We start from the raw sequence: 19,036 nt of genomic DNA, 5'->3' as shown, positions 1-19,036 counted from the left end.
AATGACGCTTATCGCACATTTCAAAACTTTAGTTCTTCACTACTTTCCTGCTTCAATCATCTGCAACACCCACAGTGATCAGCTTGCAGATCACTTGTACATTATCCTGTTGTCAGTTTGCTTAATTAGAAGATTTGTATTATAAATCTTTCTAAAAAGTGTCCTGCACTGCAAATAAAAAACACTCCGGTATGGGCTTCACTAGAAGAATGCTTCTGGTTTATAGCTAGGTATGGTACACACAGATCTATATACATTTCAGGTGTTACAGTACTGTGAAAGGTGTGTGTGAGAGTAAACTCCAGTCCGCCTAAATCCTGTAAAAAAAACTTTTTACCTTAAAGTGACATTAAACCCAAAAGTTTTCTTTCATGATTCAGATAAAGCATGACTTTTTAGCAACTTTCTAATTTATTTCTATTGCCAAATTTTCTTTGTCCTCTAAGTATCTTTTGTAAAAAAGCAGGGAGTAAGCTCAGGAGCGTGCACGTTTCTAGAGCACTATATGGCAGCAGTTTAGCAAGTTCTTGAGATGACAGCACTATTTACTGCCATGTAGTGATCCAGACAACTGCCTAAGTATTTCTTCAACAAAGAATACCATGGGAACAAATCAAATTTGATAATAGATATAAATTGGAAACATTATTTAAAATGGTATGTTCTGTCTGATTCACAGAATAATTTTTGTTGGGTTTCATATCCCTTTAAACTTCAACATGTTGTCATATGTGTATTTAAATGATAAAAAATATTGCCACCAGAACTGTTTATATAACCTTGCCCAGACCTTTATACTATATATATTAAAGGGACAGTAAACCCAATTTTTTTCCTTCATGATTAAGATAGAGCATGCAATTTTAAGCAACTTTCTAATTTACTTTTTATTATGAATTTGTATTTGTTCTCTTGATATCTTTATTTGAAAAAGTAGGAATGTAAGCTAAGAGGCTGGCCGATTTTTGGTTCAGACCCTAGCTAGCTCTTGCTAATTGGTGGCTACATTTAGCCACCAACAGGCAAGTGCAACCTAGGTTCTAAATTAAAAATGGTAATTTCTGCTTTTCAAATAAAGATACAAAGAGAAGGAAGCAAAAATTATAATAGGAGTAAATTAGAACGTTGCTTAAAATTGCATGCTCTATCCTAATCATGAAAGTTTAATTTTGACTTTAATGTCCCTTTAATGCTATATTTAAAGGGGCATTGTAGTTGAAAAACTATATGCTCTAATTCATTAGAGAATTATTCAGTCAGCAGCACTGCAGGTCGCTAGCTGTACTGCTACTTCTGCATTGCAGGGTCGCTAGTCTTAAAATGATATGCTGTAATGTATTTGTGTAGTTTTTCCATTATAATGGACTTTTAAATCCTCTTGTATTCCCACCATGCTACTCCCTTTTCTATTGTTTTACACTTTGGGCTCGATTTACCAAGCCCTTCTCTCCGCTTTGACTGCAGTCAGTATTTATCAAGCAGTTGTCATCAGACCGCTGCTTCCCTGCCCTGTTCTCCACCTCTTAGGTGGAGAATTCTAATCTTACCAGTCTCTTCTGACTGGGGAGATTGACTGCTCCTTCCCGCGCGTGATCGGATTTACGCGGCAGGAGGTAGGGTTGCACGTTAACACACAGGAGTGCTCCAGTGCAATGGTAAATCCAGGCAGCGGACTGCTGGCGGACAGGGGCGAATATGTACACCCCTGCCCTCCAGGGGATGATAATCTGAGCCCTTTGTATCCTCTTTAGAGGGACATTATTTAATCTGCTGAGTATAAATACAGTAGCAAGGTTACCACTTACCATGCTATTGCTTTCCCTGCAGCTGTCTTTAAAGCTGTTCTCTTATTTTAACCCAATACAGAAGCCAGTTAGTAAAGCATCTTTATACTGGGCGCCACCATCTTGTAGCTTGTGTATTATTGTACCACGTGACAGAAGCAGGGCACAGATCTCTCTGTGATGTTATCGGCTTTTTTTCAGCTGTAGCTTGCACTTCAGTTTAGCTCATATAATAGAGAAAGGAAGTGTTACATTTCTGCAATTTTTGGCATAGTTTAAAAGTTACATAACAAATATAGGGCTAGATTACAAGTGGCGTGCTAACATTAGCGCATGCGCAATATTGAAATAGTGTGCCTGCACTAACCTGCGTGTGTAATATAAGTTAAAAGTAAAAGTGACCGCTCGAGCGCAAACTAAATTTGCACTCATCAGGATAGCGTGAGTCCTCGCGTAAAGGGTTAGGGCTAAATAAACAGTTGCACCAAACACAACATAAATACATTAAAATAAAGTGTTACACTTATATATACACTATCTAATATTTTATTTAGTATAAATATAAATAAAAAAAAGAATTACAACGGTTAAACGGTATTTGAATGTAAAGGGCTAAAATGTATATATACAAACATACACGTCTAAATATATATATGTATATGTGTTTATTATACATGTGTATATACAGTATATGTTTATATGTGTATATACGTATATATAGTATATTCTGGTGGTGTTTGTGCACAAGCGCTACATAGTGCGCTACTTGTAATCTGGCCTATAAACTCCAAGATGGCCAGTGTGAAGATGCAGAGCTTCACTAACTGATAAATGTAAGAAGTTAAAATAACAGAACAACTTTGAAGACAGCTACAGGCACAGAAGTAAATTTAATTGAATAGTGAGGAGTAGTAGTAACCATGTCGTTGTACTCAAGGTTTAATGTCCCTTTAAGTTGCACACAATCACTTACCTTTTATGTCCATTTAGCATCCAAAGTCAAAATGAATTACAAATAAACTTACAAAACGGCTTTCTTTAAATGTTATCACTGCTTCAGTTATACCTTTTTAAGTGCATATGACCTGCCACGTATAGTATGATATGCAACCTGCATGCACAGCCTGTAGTCCTGAGGCTACTGGCAGCATATCATATAGTGCACATGCAGGCACAGCCTGTAGTCCTGAGGCCACTGGCAGCATATCATATAGTGCACATGCAGGCACAGCCTGTAGTCCTGAGGCCACTGGCAGCATATCATATAGTGCACATGCATGCACAGCCTGTAGTCCTGAGGCCACTGGCAGCATATCATATAGTGCACATGCATGCACAGCCTGTAGTCCTGAGGCCACTGGCAGCATATCATATAGTGCACATGCAGGCACAGCCTGTAGTCCTGATGCCACTGGCAGCATATCATATAGTGCACATGCAGGCACAGCCTATAGTCCTGATGCCACTGGCAGCATATCATATAGTGCACATGCAGGCACAGCCTGTAGTCCTGAGGCCACTTGGCAGCATATCATATAGTGCACATGCAGGCACAGCCTGTAGTCCTGAGGCCACTGGCAGCATATCATATAGTGCACATGCATGCACAGCCTGTAGTCCTGAGGCCACTGGCAGCATATCATATAGTGCACATGCATGCACAGCCTGTAGTCCTGAGGCCAATGGCAGCATATCATATAGTGCACATGCATGCACAGCCTGTAGGCCACTGGCAGCATATCATATAGTGCACATGCATGCACAGCCTGTAGTCCTGAGGCCACTGGCAGCATATCATATATTATAGTGCACATGCAGCCAGTTAAACATCACATCAACGGGGAGACTGTTTCTGCATTAGGGCACAGAGGACATAGACACAAAGCGCATCAAGGGGAAAGGACAGATCGAGACAAAAAAAACAAGCATGGGTGGTAGACCTGAACTGTGAATTAGTTTCACTACAGAAATTGAATAGTTAAAGGTTGAAACTGATTTTCATGAAAGAGAGTACATTTTGCTGATCTGGATTATACTTATATTTCGGAAAAAAAAAGAGAAGTCTCCCAAACCGGACCGCAGGGATTTCTTGGCGGCCTATAAGGAAGGGAAACCCAGCACCCCCCCCCGGGACACCGGGGTGAACAGAGTGAATATTGCACCTCTGCATTCATTTATTCATTCATTCTAATTTACACCCAGATTTGTAAAATGGGAGATATTGTTGCCACCATCAGAGACCTGCTCCTGGATTTTGAGCACAGGATGTGCTGCAGATTAGACCACCTGGCGTCCCACATGGAGCAAGTGCATGCCGAGATCACAGTGCCTCAGCCTGAGGCGGTGAGGAAGATAGCACCTAACAGCCAAGGAGTGATCTCGAGACCTACTACAGCCCAGCTTAATGCAGGAGGAGTTATGCTGTGCCCGCAGCTGATGGCCTGCATGGGATCCTTACCTGGTATTTCGGTCCCGGTTCTGGAGGAGGCGGCCGGCCCTCCGGACGGGGACTCTGTATTGGCTAGCGCTCACAACGGGACCCGCATGGAGGCAGCTGCGGGTAGCTTAGATGCGGAGGCCATAGATCAGAGAGAGGAGACCCCTCAGTACGAAGATGATTTCCGGCGATGGCGGAGCTTGCCCGCATCTCTCTGTTTCCAGCTGGATCTAGCGGAGGAGGCTGAAGGTTTGCAGAGTGAAAGGGAGACTCGGCAGGCCCTAGTCATGGTTGGAGGTATCTCTGGATCTGCTGTTGAACTTTGTGTATTCCCAGGCCTGTTGTTTGCCAGCTTATGCAATAGACGAGGTGTGGGCTAGAGTAGTAGGATGACTTGATGTGGGCCTTAGTTCTATAGTCCACATAATAACCGACCATCAGGTCGTCCTGCACGTATGTTTTACCTCTAGTGTCTTAATTTATTGGAAACACTGAAATGGACCTTGTGTGACCGGAGAGATATGGACTGTTATGATATACGTATAGCTCTTCAGAAATATGGAGTCCCTGTTATTATCAGACTTAGTTCCCAGAACGCTGGCCCCGGTTATATTTAAGGTTCTGAATGGACTCTATGCTTTACTTAGTTTATTCACTCTTTATCTAGCCTGCACATGGGTTCAATTTTGCAAAAGATTCTAGTTCATTCAAAGCTTCTGTATGTTATTTTGTATGCCAGGTTGTGTCATTGGGATGATATATGTGTGTGTGGGTGTGTGTGTGTGTGTGCAAATATGTGCATGCATACGCTGTAACTACTGTTCAGCATTCCTAATGTACTACACTTAGCGTTAAAGTATATGCAGAACTTCATAGAGAATCTTGTCAACATAAGGTTATGATGAGAGTTAAGTATATAACATGTGTTGCTTATTGGTTGTAGGGGCTGCCCAAAACACTCATCACAAATACCATTTCATACTCTATAGGACTCCCTAGGACAAAGTGTATCTTAAAGATTGTAATACTTGTATGTCATGTGTAAAGCACAAGAGAGTATATTTCTATAATCGGGGTAGAGCTACTGGGGATTACATGAGCATATGCATATCAGTGCTAAAGAAGCATTTTTGGCCCCTACCGGAGCACCACAGAGGTTCAAAACATACCTATATGTCTTTGTTAGTTTACTTTATTTAGAATAGGTCCAAGAGTGGACCTGATAATATTTACCCCATTATATACTCCTGGATACTACTCTAAAGCTGTGGCCCATGAGTGGTCGCAAATTCTTTTTTTTTGTTGGGGTAAGTTTCACTTTCATGTGTTTAAGTAGTCTAGGGGAGTGTTTTACTTTATTAAATTATTTTGCTTTAGCATGAGGTCCATAAGTAGCCCTATTAACATTCTCCCAACCTCCACCCCTTACTTATATTTGCCGAATGTGACTGCTAACTTTGAGCCAGGGGGTATTTTATTTCTAATTTTTTTTGGGTGACTCTTTGATCCTGTATGTAATATATGTTATGCTGAAGATATTAAGGACACGCTCAAGCCTGCATAGGTTACAGATTAGTTATTGCATTTAGGCTTATAGAAAGCTAGATGTTTGTTCTGTGTTATATGTCCTTTTGTACATGTATTTTTGTAAAATGAGGTAATATCCATGGCTGGAAAATGTACCTTTGGGTTGAGTTAAGCTATGATCCTACAGATGCGAAGACATGCTTGTTTAATTAATTATGCAAATACTGATGTATGACAAATGGGCATGTTGCCATGATGTTTCTTTCTGAAATTTTGTGTTTGTTTGCCATTTTGCCTCAATAAAAAACTATTTAAAAAAAAAAAAAAAAAAAAAAAAAACATCATATCAACAACAGGCTGTGTGCGTTTCAAAGGGACATGAAACCCCATTTTTTCATTCATAATTTAGATAGAGCATGCAATTTTACATCTTTCCAATGTAATTATATTGTTTTGGTATCCTTTGATGAAGGAGCAGTAATGCACTACTAGGAACTAGGTGAACACATATGGTGAGCCAATGACAAGTGGCTTATAAGTGCAGCCAACAATCAGCAGCTAGATCCGAGTAGTGCACTGCTATTCCTGCATCTACCTAGGTATGCTTTTCAACAAAGGTTTCCAACAGATCAAAGCAAATTTGATAATAGACATATTTTTTTCTAATTGCATTTGCTTTCTTAATCATGAAAGTATCAATTTTGACTTTACTGTTAATTGAAATTTTATCACTTAAGCAGTGATAACTTTCAAAGTGTTTTTGCAAATGTGTGATTATATTATAAGTATATTGATTCATTGCAAGACTGAAGAAAAATCTTGTGATTGCATGTTTTTTTATGCTCCTATTAGAGACTTAAAAACAGTTAGTGGCTTAAGATATAAATTCAGGAGTGGTGTTAGAAAAGCATGTATGGATTTGTATGTTATAAAAATATGGGTGCTACCAAAATCCAAAAGGCTGGATTGAGTTTCCTAGGCCCTGATGATCGAAAGTGCTGCGATGTGAAGATATATTCAAAAGCGATCCGACACAATGTCGAGAAAGCCGGCAAAATATTAAAAAGTGCTGACATTAATTTTTAAAGGCAGCATCGCCAAGATATATTCCAAGCAGCATCGGCACCGACATTGGCAGTGTAAAGCCTAGTTTCTCAACCTGTGGTAGGTGTACCCCTGGGGGTAAATGGGGCATTAGCAAGGGGTACTCCAGGGATTGGCCCTCCTCCCCCTAATGTAGCTATTGTAAACTTGACATGTCAGAGAAAGCTGTGTTTCTCATTTTTACCAGGACAGAGTGTGAGTATTTCCTTGCCTAGGTTGGACCACTGTTCAATCACTGATTTACCTTAAATTGGTAAAACCTTAGATTCTGGCTTGTTAGTGACATATGAGAGCTGGAGTTGACATTCACTGATATGAACAGAGAAAGTGTATTGCTGTAACCAAGTGTCACAGAGACAAGTGTCAGATAAATGTGCCACTATGAAATAGGTAAAGTACATCATACTGAAGTGTGCCACAGTAAAAACAAGACAGATAAACTGTGTATGAATTGTTTATTAAACATAGAAAGATGGTACCATAAATATTACTTTACTCATCATGTACTATATAGTTTATTTTCCTCTTTTTTTAATGAAAGAAGCTTATTAATTGCATATAATTATTAATATCAATGGAATATATATCTATGTTTTATGTGCTTATTATTCTCTGTTGTAATATTGCCAAATATTAAATTCCGGAACACATAAAATAATTATCTGATTCCTATATATTTACTTCATTAATATATCTGATGCAAGCTTGCAAAATCAAGTGATACACATGATTTCCATCTTTGCTCATCTAAAAGATTAAAGGGATACTAACCCCCAATTTTTTTCTTTCATGATTCAGATAGAGCATGCAATTTTAAGCAACTTTCTAATTTACTCCTATTATCAATTTTTCTTTGTTCTCATGTTATCTTGATTTGAAAAAGCAGTAATGAAAGGTTAGGAGCCGGCCCATTTTTAGTTCAGAACCTGGGTAGCGCTTGCTAATTGGTTTGCTACATTTAGCCACAAATCAGCAAGTGCTACCCAGGTGCTGAACAAAAAATGGTCCGGCTCTAAAGCTTACAGTACTGCTTTTTCAAATCAAGATAGCATGAGAATAAAGAAAAATTGATAATAGGAGTAAATTAGAAACTTGCTTAAAATCTCATGCTCTATTTGAATCATGAAAGAAAAAAAAAAAAAAATAGGTTTAGTATCCCTTTAATAATATTTGTGCTACAGTTGGGGTACATAGGAAACAACTGTATACCTCCAGGGCTACTTGCTACAAAAAGGTTGAGAAACACTGGTGTAAAGTAAAGAATCTCTTTTAAATAAATAGCACAGAGCCTAATAACTAAACCTATGTACCCCTAAACTGACAGAACCCACCACTGCAAACTAAACCTACACTACTTAACCCCTAAACTGCCAATAGCTAACCGCAAGAAACCCCTAACCTATTAACCCTTAAACCGCCCAAAACCCCCATCACAAAAAAACTAACCTATTTGTAACTAAACCGGCACAACCCCCCACCGCAAGAAACCCTTTAGCCTATTAACTCCTAAACTACTACAACCCCCCAACAAAAACTACCTCTACACTAGTTAACTACCTAACAGTTACCCGCCCAAGACTCCTAACCTAACACCCCCTAAGTTACACAAAATAACAAATACTAAAATTACACAAAATTTAAAATAACACATTTCCAAAAAAAAAAAAAAAAAAATACCAGTTATGCCTGTCCTAAAACTGAAGTCCCCTAAAAAAAAGTCCACACCAAAATAAAACACCCTATACTAACATTAAAACGTACTCTAAAAATTGTCCTGAAAATGGCATTTGTAGGGAATTGCCCTAAAGTGATTTAGCTCTTTTACTTGGCAAATAAGATGAAAGCTTTTTTATGAATTTGGATTTGAAAATCAGCCAATATGAAAGGGTACCTTTCATTCGATCTTCAGTGTGCGGGGTGACCGCATGAAGAGGATGTTGGGGACGGAAGATCTGAAGATAAGAAGCTAAGAAGACACATCGGATGGAAGAGAAATGAAGATGATTTAGGACAGGGGTTTTTCCCTTAGGAATTTCTTTTTAGAATTGTTTTTTTTTTTTTAACCACAAATTCCTAGGATAGCATTTTTTTCTTTTTTATTAGGCCAAAAGAGCTATAATCAGTTTAGGGCAATGCCCTCAGGGCAATTTTTTTTTTTTTTAGGATAGAATTTTTTTTAGAATAGGGCTCTTATTTTTTTTTTTTGTGTGGCTATAATTACTTTAAAGCAATGCCCAAACCAAATGCTTTGAATACCGGGGCCCTAATGAGAAGGCATTTAACATGAATAGGAAGACTTCAGCCAATGGAGAACAGAACACTGACGTGTAAAGAGGAGAAGATAAACCAGGAGAAACAGATGCTGAAGGAACAATGTGATAGGTATAGAAGAGTGCAGTCTCACAAAGGCCAATACATTGTCCAGACATAGAGAGTGAGCAAAAGTACTATAAGCTGCTGAAAAGTCCAAGATAAGAAAGAAATAGAAGTGACTTATAAACTTGGCTACAAAGAGGCTGTTGCTTGTTATATATATCTATATATATATATATATATATATATATATATATATATATATATATATATATATATATATATATATATATATATATATATATGTATATTGTGTCTAGAGTTTCTGAGATGTAATCTTGTGAGTGATGCATATGATTGCTCTCTTACAGGATCTTGGCACTTTGTTATAATCTATAGCTCTCTATGCATGCGCTTATTTAGCACAGCCATTCAGTTGTAAGCTGGGCCCTACAACTATCTGGCTGCCCTTCTCTGTGCATTGGAATGGCAATGAAAAAAGAGGAAACTTTTGCAATTAATAGAGGCAAAAAGTTCACTAAGGAGCATTTACGACATTCTTAGCATGATTCACTTTACACATTAAAACCTACTTTGTTTTCCACTATAATGTCCCTTTATTATTACAGAAAGACTCAGGCAACAAATTGGAGATGCTTCTATTCTAAACCATTCAATGCCAGTGCATTACAAAGAAGCATAGCAAATCAATTATTTATAGTGCTATAGCAAGCAATAATGATCCAACATCACAATATACATATTGTATGATATTGTATGAAGATGGAATGGTAACACTTTGGTCCTAGATATAAATAATTTAATTGTCTTCTTTAATCAACCAATGCATGTTCTATTAACAGTGCTTAAAGGATATGAGTCATACATATGACCAGATGGCTTCAGATATTGAAAGTTAGAGAATTATGTTACATGTATTTGTTACTATACACTGCATCATACACCAATAAAAAGGGGACATTTTATACAGCTGTATCAGTTGTAGACTGATTCTTTAAATTGCATATCGTGCGTGGGACTCAGGTCTGTTACATTATCATCTATGTGGAAAAACTGTTAAATAATCATTTGCATACATGTAAGAACGTTTTAGCAAAGGTGGGCAGCAAATAGGTTATGCACCAAGTTGTTTAAACTATGGTAGTATTTATTAAAAGGACATTGTAGCTTTTTTTTTCTGTTTATATTTAAAAGTGAATATTTCAAACTGTATTACAGTGCTTAGTTTTTCTGGATTTTCTTATGCTGAATTGATAGTTTTCTGTGGGGCTGTCCCCATCAACCACTGAACAACGGATATCTAGGTAACAGTTGTAGAAAATTGCACTTTCTGTGGATTTCATTTTACAATTAAACAGCATTTAATTGGCCTTTTTAAAAGAAAAAAATAATTGTTTTATATAAATATATATATATATATATATATTTATTTCATGTAATTGGCAAGAGTCCATGAGCTAGTGACGTATGGGATATACAATCCTACCAGGAGGGGCAAAGTTTCCCAAACCTCAAAATGCCTATAAATACACCCCTCACCACACCCACAATTCAGTTTTTACAAACTTTGCCTCCCTATGGAGGTGGTGAAGTAAGTTTGTGCTTGATTTTCTTCTGTGATATGCGCTTCTCAGCATTTTGAAGCCCGATTCCTCTCAGAGTACAGTGAATGTCAGAGGGATGTGAAGGAAGTATCACCTATTGAATTCTATGGTTTTCATTGCGGGAAATATTTTCATAGGTTCTCTGTTATCAGTCGTAGAGATTCATCTCCTACCTCCCTTTTCAGATCAACGCTATACTCTCATATTCCATTACCTCTACTGATAACCGTTTCAGTACTGGTTTGGCTATCTGCTATATGTGGATGGGTGTCTTTCGGTGTTTTCATTACTTAAGACACTCTCAGCTATGGTTTTGCACTTTATATATTAATGTAAAGTTCTAAATATAAGTATTGTACTTATATTTGCCATGAGCCAGGTTTACGAATATTTCCTTTTGCAGACTTTCAGTTTCAAAATTGGGAAAACATTTTTAGGAAGTTATTTTTTTCTTACGTAGTGTATAGTCTTTTCTTCAAAATTGACTGTGTTTCATTAATTTTCACGGACAAAATTAGGCTTGCAAGGCCGCAAAATGCTGATATTTATTGCGTCATTCTTGGCGCGAGAATTTTTTGGTACGAAGGTACGTTCGGTGACGCAAATTCGTCATTTCCGGCATCTTAGTTGACGCTAGGTTTCCTTGCACAAGGTTGTGTCTGCCATGACGCGAGTTGCATCATTTCCGGATGTTGCTAGCGGCAAAAAATTTAATTTTGCATTGCACGTCATACTTGACGCCAAATAATTTTATTTAAACCCCACTTTCGATATGCCTCTTCCCTTTTTCTATACTCAGAGGGCTATGCTGTTTGCATTGTTTTCCCATTCCTGAAACTGCCATATAAGGAAATTGATAATTTTGCTTTATATGTTGTTTTTTCTCTTACATTTTCAAGATGTCTCAATCTGATCCTGTCTCAGAAACCACTGTTGGATCCCTGCTGCCTGATAACAGTTCTACCAAAGATAAGTGTATCTGTTGTAAGTTAGCGGAGATTATATCTCCAGCTGTAGTATGTAACAGTTGTCATGATAAGCTCTTACATGCAGAGAATGTATCCATCAGTACTAGTACAATGCCTGTTAATCCTTCAACATCTAATGTCCATGATATCCCTGTGAATATAAAAGATGATGCGATTCAGAAGGCTTTGTCTGCTATTTCGCCTTCTAATAAACGTAAAAGGTCTTTTAAACATTTGAAACTTGATGAAATTTCAAATGAACGACAATATACTGAATTATCCTCCTCTGATGAGGATCTATCTGATTCAGAAGATCCTATCTCAGATATTGACATTGATAAATCTTCTTATCTCTTTAAGATGGAGTATATTCATTCCTTGTTAAAAAAGGTGTTGATTACTTTGGATATTGAGGAAACTAGTCCTCTTGATACTAAAACTAGTAAACATTCAAATTCTGTTTATAAACCTCCTTTGGTTACTCCAGGGGTTTTTCCATTTCCTGATGCTATTTCTGATATGATTTCAAAGGAATGGAATATGCCTTCTTTTATTCCTTCTTTTATTCCTTCTTCTAGGTTTAAAAAGTTGTATCCTTTGCCAGCTCAGATTGGAGTTTTGGGAAAAAATCCCCAAAGTTGATGGGGCTATTTCTACTCTTGCCAAACGTACTACTATCCCTATGGAAGATAGTACTTCCTTTAAGGATCCTTTAGATAGGAAACTTGAATCTTATCTAAGGAAAGCTTATTTATATTCTGGCTATCTTCTCAGGCCTGTCATTTCTATGGCTGATGTTGCAGCTGCATCAACTTTCTGGTTGGAAAGCTTAGCGCAACAAGAAACAGATCCTGATTTGTCTAGCATTGTTTGCTTGCTTCAACATGCTAATCATTTTATCTGTGATGCTATTGTTGATATAATCAAAATTGATGTTAAATCTATGTCTTTAGCTATTTTAGCTAGAAGAGCTTTGTGGCTCAAGTATTGGAATGCTGACATGGTATTTAAGTTTAGATTACTATCTCTTTTTTTCGATGGTAACAATTTATTTGGTTCTCAGTTGGATTCAATTATTTCAACTGTCACTGGGGGAAAGGGAGTTTTTTTTACCTCAGGATAAAAGATCTAAGGGCAAATCTAAAGCTTCTATTCGTTTTCGTTCTTTTCAACAGAATAAGGAACAGAAACCAAATCCTTTCCCCAAAGAATCTGGTTCCAATTGGAAACCTTCTTCAAGTTGGAATAAATCCAAGCCTTTTAAAAAACCAAAGCTAGCCCCCAAGTCTGCATGATGGTGCAGCCCTCATTCAAGCTCAGCTGCTGGGGAGCAGATTCAAATTTTTCCAAAACATTTGGGCAGATTCTGTCCAAAATCATTGGATTCAGAGTATTGTCTCTCAAGGGTATCGAATAGGATTCAGAGTAAGACCTCCTGTGAGAAGATTTTTTTCTCTCACGCGTTCCAGCAAATCCAGTGAAGGCTCAGGCTTTTCTGAAGTGTGTTTCAGATCTAGAGCTTTCAGGGGTAATCATACCAGTTCCGTTTCAGGAACAGGGTTTTATTCAAATCTATTCATTGTCCTAAAGAAAGAAAATTCATTCAGGGCAGTTCTGGATCTGAAAATTTTGAGTCATTTTGTAAGAGTGACAAAAATGGTGACTATAAGGACTATTCTGCCTTTTGGTCAGCAAGGTCATTATATGTCCACGATAGACTTACAGGATGCATATCTTCATATCATATCTTCATCCAGATATCTTCATATCATATCTTCATCCAGATCACTATCGGTTTCTGAGATTCTCTTTTCTAGACAAGCATTACCAATTTGTTGCTCCTCCATTTGGCCTAGCAACAGCTCCAATAATTGTTTTCAAAGGTTCTCAGTGCTCTACTCTCTGTAATCAGAGAACAGGGTATTGCTGTGTTACTTTATTTGGACGATATCTTGGTACTAGCTCAGTCTTTACATTCTGCCGAATCTCACACGAATCAACTAGTGTTGTTTCTTGAAAGACATGGTTGGAGGAAAAATTTACCAAAAAGTTCCTTGATTCCTCAGACAAGGGTCATCTTTTTAGGTTTCCAGATAGATTCAGTGTCCATGACTCTGTTTCTAAGAGACATATAAAATTGATTTCAGCTTGTCGGAACCTTCAGTCTCAATGATTCCCTTTAGTAGCTATGTGCATGGAAGTTTTAGGTCTCATGACTGCAGCATCGGACGTGATCCCCTTTGCTCGTTTTCATATGAGACCTCTCCAGCTTTGGATGCTAAAACAATGGTGCAGGGATTATACAAAGATATCACAGTTAATATCCTTAAATCCCAATGTTCCAGGTCCAGGGATCCTCAGGCGGAGTCGGTGAATGCGTTAGCAGTTCCTTGGTTTTACCAACCTGCTTATATCTTACTGCCTCTAGTTCTTCTTCAAAGAGTGATCTCCAAGATCATCATGGAACAATTGTCTGTGTTTCTGGTAGCACCAGCATGGCCTCACAGACTCTGGTGTGCAGATTTTGTCCGGATGTCCAGTTGCTAACCTTGGCTACTTCCTTTAAGACCAGACCTTCTGTCTCAAGGACCGTTTTTCGATCAGGATCTCAAATCGTTAAATTTGAAGGTATGGAAATTGAACGCTTAGTGCTTACTCATAGAGGTTTTTCTGACTCAGTGATTAATACTATGTTACAGGCTCGTAAATCTGTTTCTAGGAAGATTTATTATCAAGTTTGGAAGACTTATATTTCATGGTGTTCTTCTCATAAATTCTCCTGGCATTCTTTTAGAATTCCTAGGATTTTACAGTTCCTTCAAGGAGGTTTGGATAAAGGTTTGTCTGCAAGTTCCTTGAAGGGACAAATCTCTGCTCTTTCTGTTTCACTGTTTTGTGCAGGCTTTGGTCCGTATCAAGCCTGTCATTAAATCAATCTCTCGTCCTTGGAGTCTTAATTTGGTCCTGAGAGCTTTACAGGCTCCTCCTTTTGAGCCTATGCATTCTTTGGATATTAAACTACTTTCTTGGAAAGTGTTGTTCCTTTTGGCTATCTCTTCTGCTAGAAGAGTTTCCGAATTATCTGCTCTTTCTTGTGAGTCTCCTTTTCTGATTTTCCATCAGGATAAGGCAGTTTTGCGGACTTCATTTAAATTTTTACCTAAAGTTGTGAATTCTAACAACATTAATAGGGAAATTGTTGTTCTCTCTTTGTGTCCTAATCCTAAGAATTCTTTGGATAGATCCTTACATTCTCTGGATGTTGTAAGCTTTGAATTATTATGTTGAAGCTACTAAAGATTTCAGGAAGACTTCTAGTCTATTTGTTGTCTTTTCTGGTCCTAGGAAAGGTCAGAAAGCTTCTGCCATTTCCTTGGCATCCTGGCTAAAGCTTTTGATTCATCAGGCTTATTTGGAGTCAAGTCAAGCCCCGCCTCAGAGAATCACAGCTCATTCTACTAGATCAGTTTCCACTTCGTGGGCTTTTAAGAATGAAGCTTCAGTTGATCAGATTTGCAAAGCAGCAACTTGGTCATCTTTGCATTCATTTACTAAATTCTACCGTTTTTATGTATTTGCTTCTTCGGAAGCAGTTTTTGGTAGAAAAGTTTTTCAGGCAGCTGTTTCAGTTTGATTCCTTTGCTTATGTTTAAGTTTTTTCTTTTCATAAACTTATATTTTGGGTTGTGGATTAATTTTTTTCAGCGGAAAATGGCTGGTATTATTTTATCCCTCCCTCTCTAGTGACTCTTCTGTGGAGTTCCACATCTTAGGTATAACTATCCCATACGTCACTAGCTCATGGATTCTTGCCAATTACATGAAAGAAAGCATAATTTATGTAAGAACTTACCTGATAAATTCATTTCTTTTATATTGGCAAGAGTCCATGAGACCCACCCTTTTTAAGGTGGTAATGTTTTTTGTATAAAGCACAATTATATTTCCAGTTCCTTTTTTTATGCTTTTTACTCCTTTTTCTTTCACCCCACTGCTTGGCTATTAGTTAAACTGAACTGCGGGTGTGGTGAGGGGTGTATTTATAGGCATTTTGAGGTTTGGGAAACTTTGCCCCTCCTGGTAGGATTGTATATACCATACGTCACTAGCTCATGGACTCTTGCCATTATGAAAGAAATTAATTTATCAGGTAAGTTCTTACATAAATTATGTTTTATATATATATATATATATATATATATATATATATATATATATATATATATATTTATATATATATACATACATACAAACATATTGTATAATTATAAGAGTGTGTTATTCATTAGAGCATGCAATTTTTCCACTAACTACTGTGGAACTCTGACCACAAAAAGAATCAATCAGTAGTATTGAACTACTGATCGATTCTTTATTTTGTGGGATCCCTGGGAAGCAGAAATTGGGATAAGTGGGAAGTGGATACTACATTACGCATAAGGGGATACAATTTAAGACCTCCTAATCGTAATATTACTCCTGATATTAAATACTTTAAAGTGGCATGTTTTAACCTCTGTATAGCAGAGATAATATCTTATCTCGCAGATTTTTTGGTTTATTAATTAAAGGTTATATATATATATATATATATATATATATATATATATATATATATATATATATATATATATATATATATATATTTTATTGAAGTTTGAAAATAAACAGTTACAAGCATAGTTTTCCTCTTTAGAACAACGGCAAAATCTCAAGCAAAATACAATAATCACTGGCATGACCACCATGTATACACGTATAGGAATCATATGCATAGCATTATCGATAGGGGAAAACATGGCACATGAACATACCTATGCAATGCCTGACTATAAAACATACAACAAATAATGTATAAAATAAACGCTTTTTATATGAATTAGTAATACTCCCATCTCTAATGGAAGCCACTTTTGAAACATTGAAAGCACACATACGGAGAAATATTTTAAAATATTCAGGCCTCTTTTGGGCCTTAGAAACTTTTAAGTTCAAGCAGTGGGAGACAGCATAAATATTAGGACCCCAGGGATCATTTAGAAGGGAGGTGACCACATACAACTAAGGAGCATTGAGACCTAACTTATGAAACTGTAAACCGGTTGCTACCGGTATCCAGAACTCATTATTGCCTCCTAGGAGGATAGTAGTATAGCACCAAGGAATCATTTCATCAGCGGTGAATGTCTAGATGTACTTTCATAGGCAAAGGGCCATTGGGGTAAGTTGAGCATGACCAGAGGGAAACAATTATTAGTGGGTTTATCCTGATAGTATTTGGCTGCAGATAGGGTAGGTCAATTAATCGATAAAATTAAAGTTTGCATAGGACTAGGTTCCTGACATACGTATAGGGGAAGGAATTGGGTGTCATATGTAATGCAACTAATTATTTAGAGTGCTGGCCTATATTGTAATGCTGCTCTTCAGTCTGGGTAATTCACCACTCATTGCTAAACAATTGAATAGCATATTTAATATAAGGACTCTCCACTTCTAGGGCTAAAACTAATGCAGTGCACCACATAATCTCAGCCGCTGACGATGCAGTAGCACCAAAAAATCTGAATGGTAGAATAGTAGAGGGGAGGAGCCTATTTAGTAAAGAAGAAAGCATGGCTTGTATATATGCATATGTATCAGTGGGCCAGAAAATGAGTGCAATGTGAAACAGATATACACATTAAACTTAGGGGAAACCACTACAATAGGAGTCATTAAACGAACCATTAATATAAGTTCCATTAGTGTAGCTACCACTAAAAATAATAATCTCTAGGAGGCTTTCTTATGGAGATGACATAGGCTGGCAGGTAAGAATAGTGACAAACATCTATATGTACATATAGTCGGACATGTTACACTCTCAAACTTAAAGTGTATATACCTACATAAACAGTTGTACACGGGGGCGGAGCCTGACTACAGATGGAGATGATAGCATATTTGTACCGCTCCGTGCAGGAACACACACAAAGGGGTTTTAAACCTGCAAAGGATTATTGAGCAGACACAAGCTGGTCTTTGAATACACTCTGGACAACCAAGGAGCAAAAATGAGGCATCTGGCGACCGGAATTGTAAAAGAACACAGGTAATAGTGAGGAGGTCGTTCCGGGAGCGATTAGAGGAAGCGCCATCTTGGCAGCCCACGTGGAGTAGCGCTACAGCAGAGACTGCAACAAATCAGCGCAAACACATCCCAAGCTCCACTGAGGTATAGTGACAACTAACGTTTAGCTTAACAAAAGTATTTATTTGACAGAGTTGTCTGAAAGCTCCCGGAGAGGAAAATGAGACCTCCCAACCCAGCCATAATGCACCCGTTACGCTAATACACAGCCCTGATACTTTTATTGCCTCACATAATAAGGTCTATAGAACATATTCCCTCCTTTAAATATATGTTATTGCAACCGAAGAAGGGTCCTAATTTTCAATGGTTTGACACTGAGCCTGCTGGTAGGCAGTTAAATAAACCAGGAAGGAGGTGGCCCAGTCTGTGTTTGAGCTACAATAGCACACATTTGTTAAGATAGAGGTTCTGAACAAACCTTCAAAACGGAGAGCTGTTCTTTATAAATCTATTTAAAGGTGCAAACATACCTATATTATTAAAAGAATATTACTCAGCACTTTATTATCTGCAACTTTTGGGGAGTGCTGCTAAGAGAAACTAAATAATCCTGCAATAACCCTCACTGTCGCAGCAATATATTGTCGAAAAGATAATGGCAGCCAGAAAGATGAACAAACCCCCTGCAGCAGGAAAATCAGCAGCAGCCAGTTTATTTTTCATATCTTCCAAAGGGGAGAAAATAGCAGAGCCCCAAGAAGCAGAACAAGAAGGGGAACACGCCGAAGCAACTTAAGAATTAAGGGAGTTCCGGAAACTATAACGCAATCCGACTTGCAGAACTACCTAAAGCAACTATTTTGGGCAATTACAGGTTGCACAGAAGAAGATAACTTTCAAATAGAGAGGGCACACTGGGCCCTTAAAGCAAAACCGAAGCTGGATTACCCTTCCCGAGATGTGATAGTTAAATTACTTTGATTCCCAGAAAAAACATAATTTATGTAAGAACTTACCTGATAAATTCATTTCTTTCATATTAACAAGAGTCCATGAGCTAGTGACGTATGGGATATACATTCCTACCAGGAGGGGCAAAGTTTCCCAAACCTTAAAATGCCTATAAATACACCCCTCACCACACCCACAAATCAGTTTAACGAATAGCCAAGAAGTGGGGTGATAAGAAAAAAAGTGCGAAG

This window comes from Bombina bombina, chromosome 2 (genome assembly GCF_027579735.1).
Source record: "Bombina bombina isolate aBomBom1 chromosome 2, aBomBom1.pri, whole genome shotgun sequence".
NCBI lineage: Eukaryota > Metazoa > Chordata > Amphibia > Anura > Bombinatoridae > Bombina > Bombina bombina.
The sequence above is the reverse complement of the archived record's forward strand: the minus strand, read 5'-3'. Positions refer to the sequence as shown.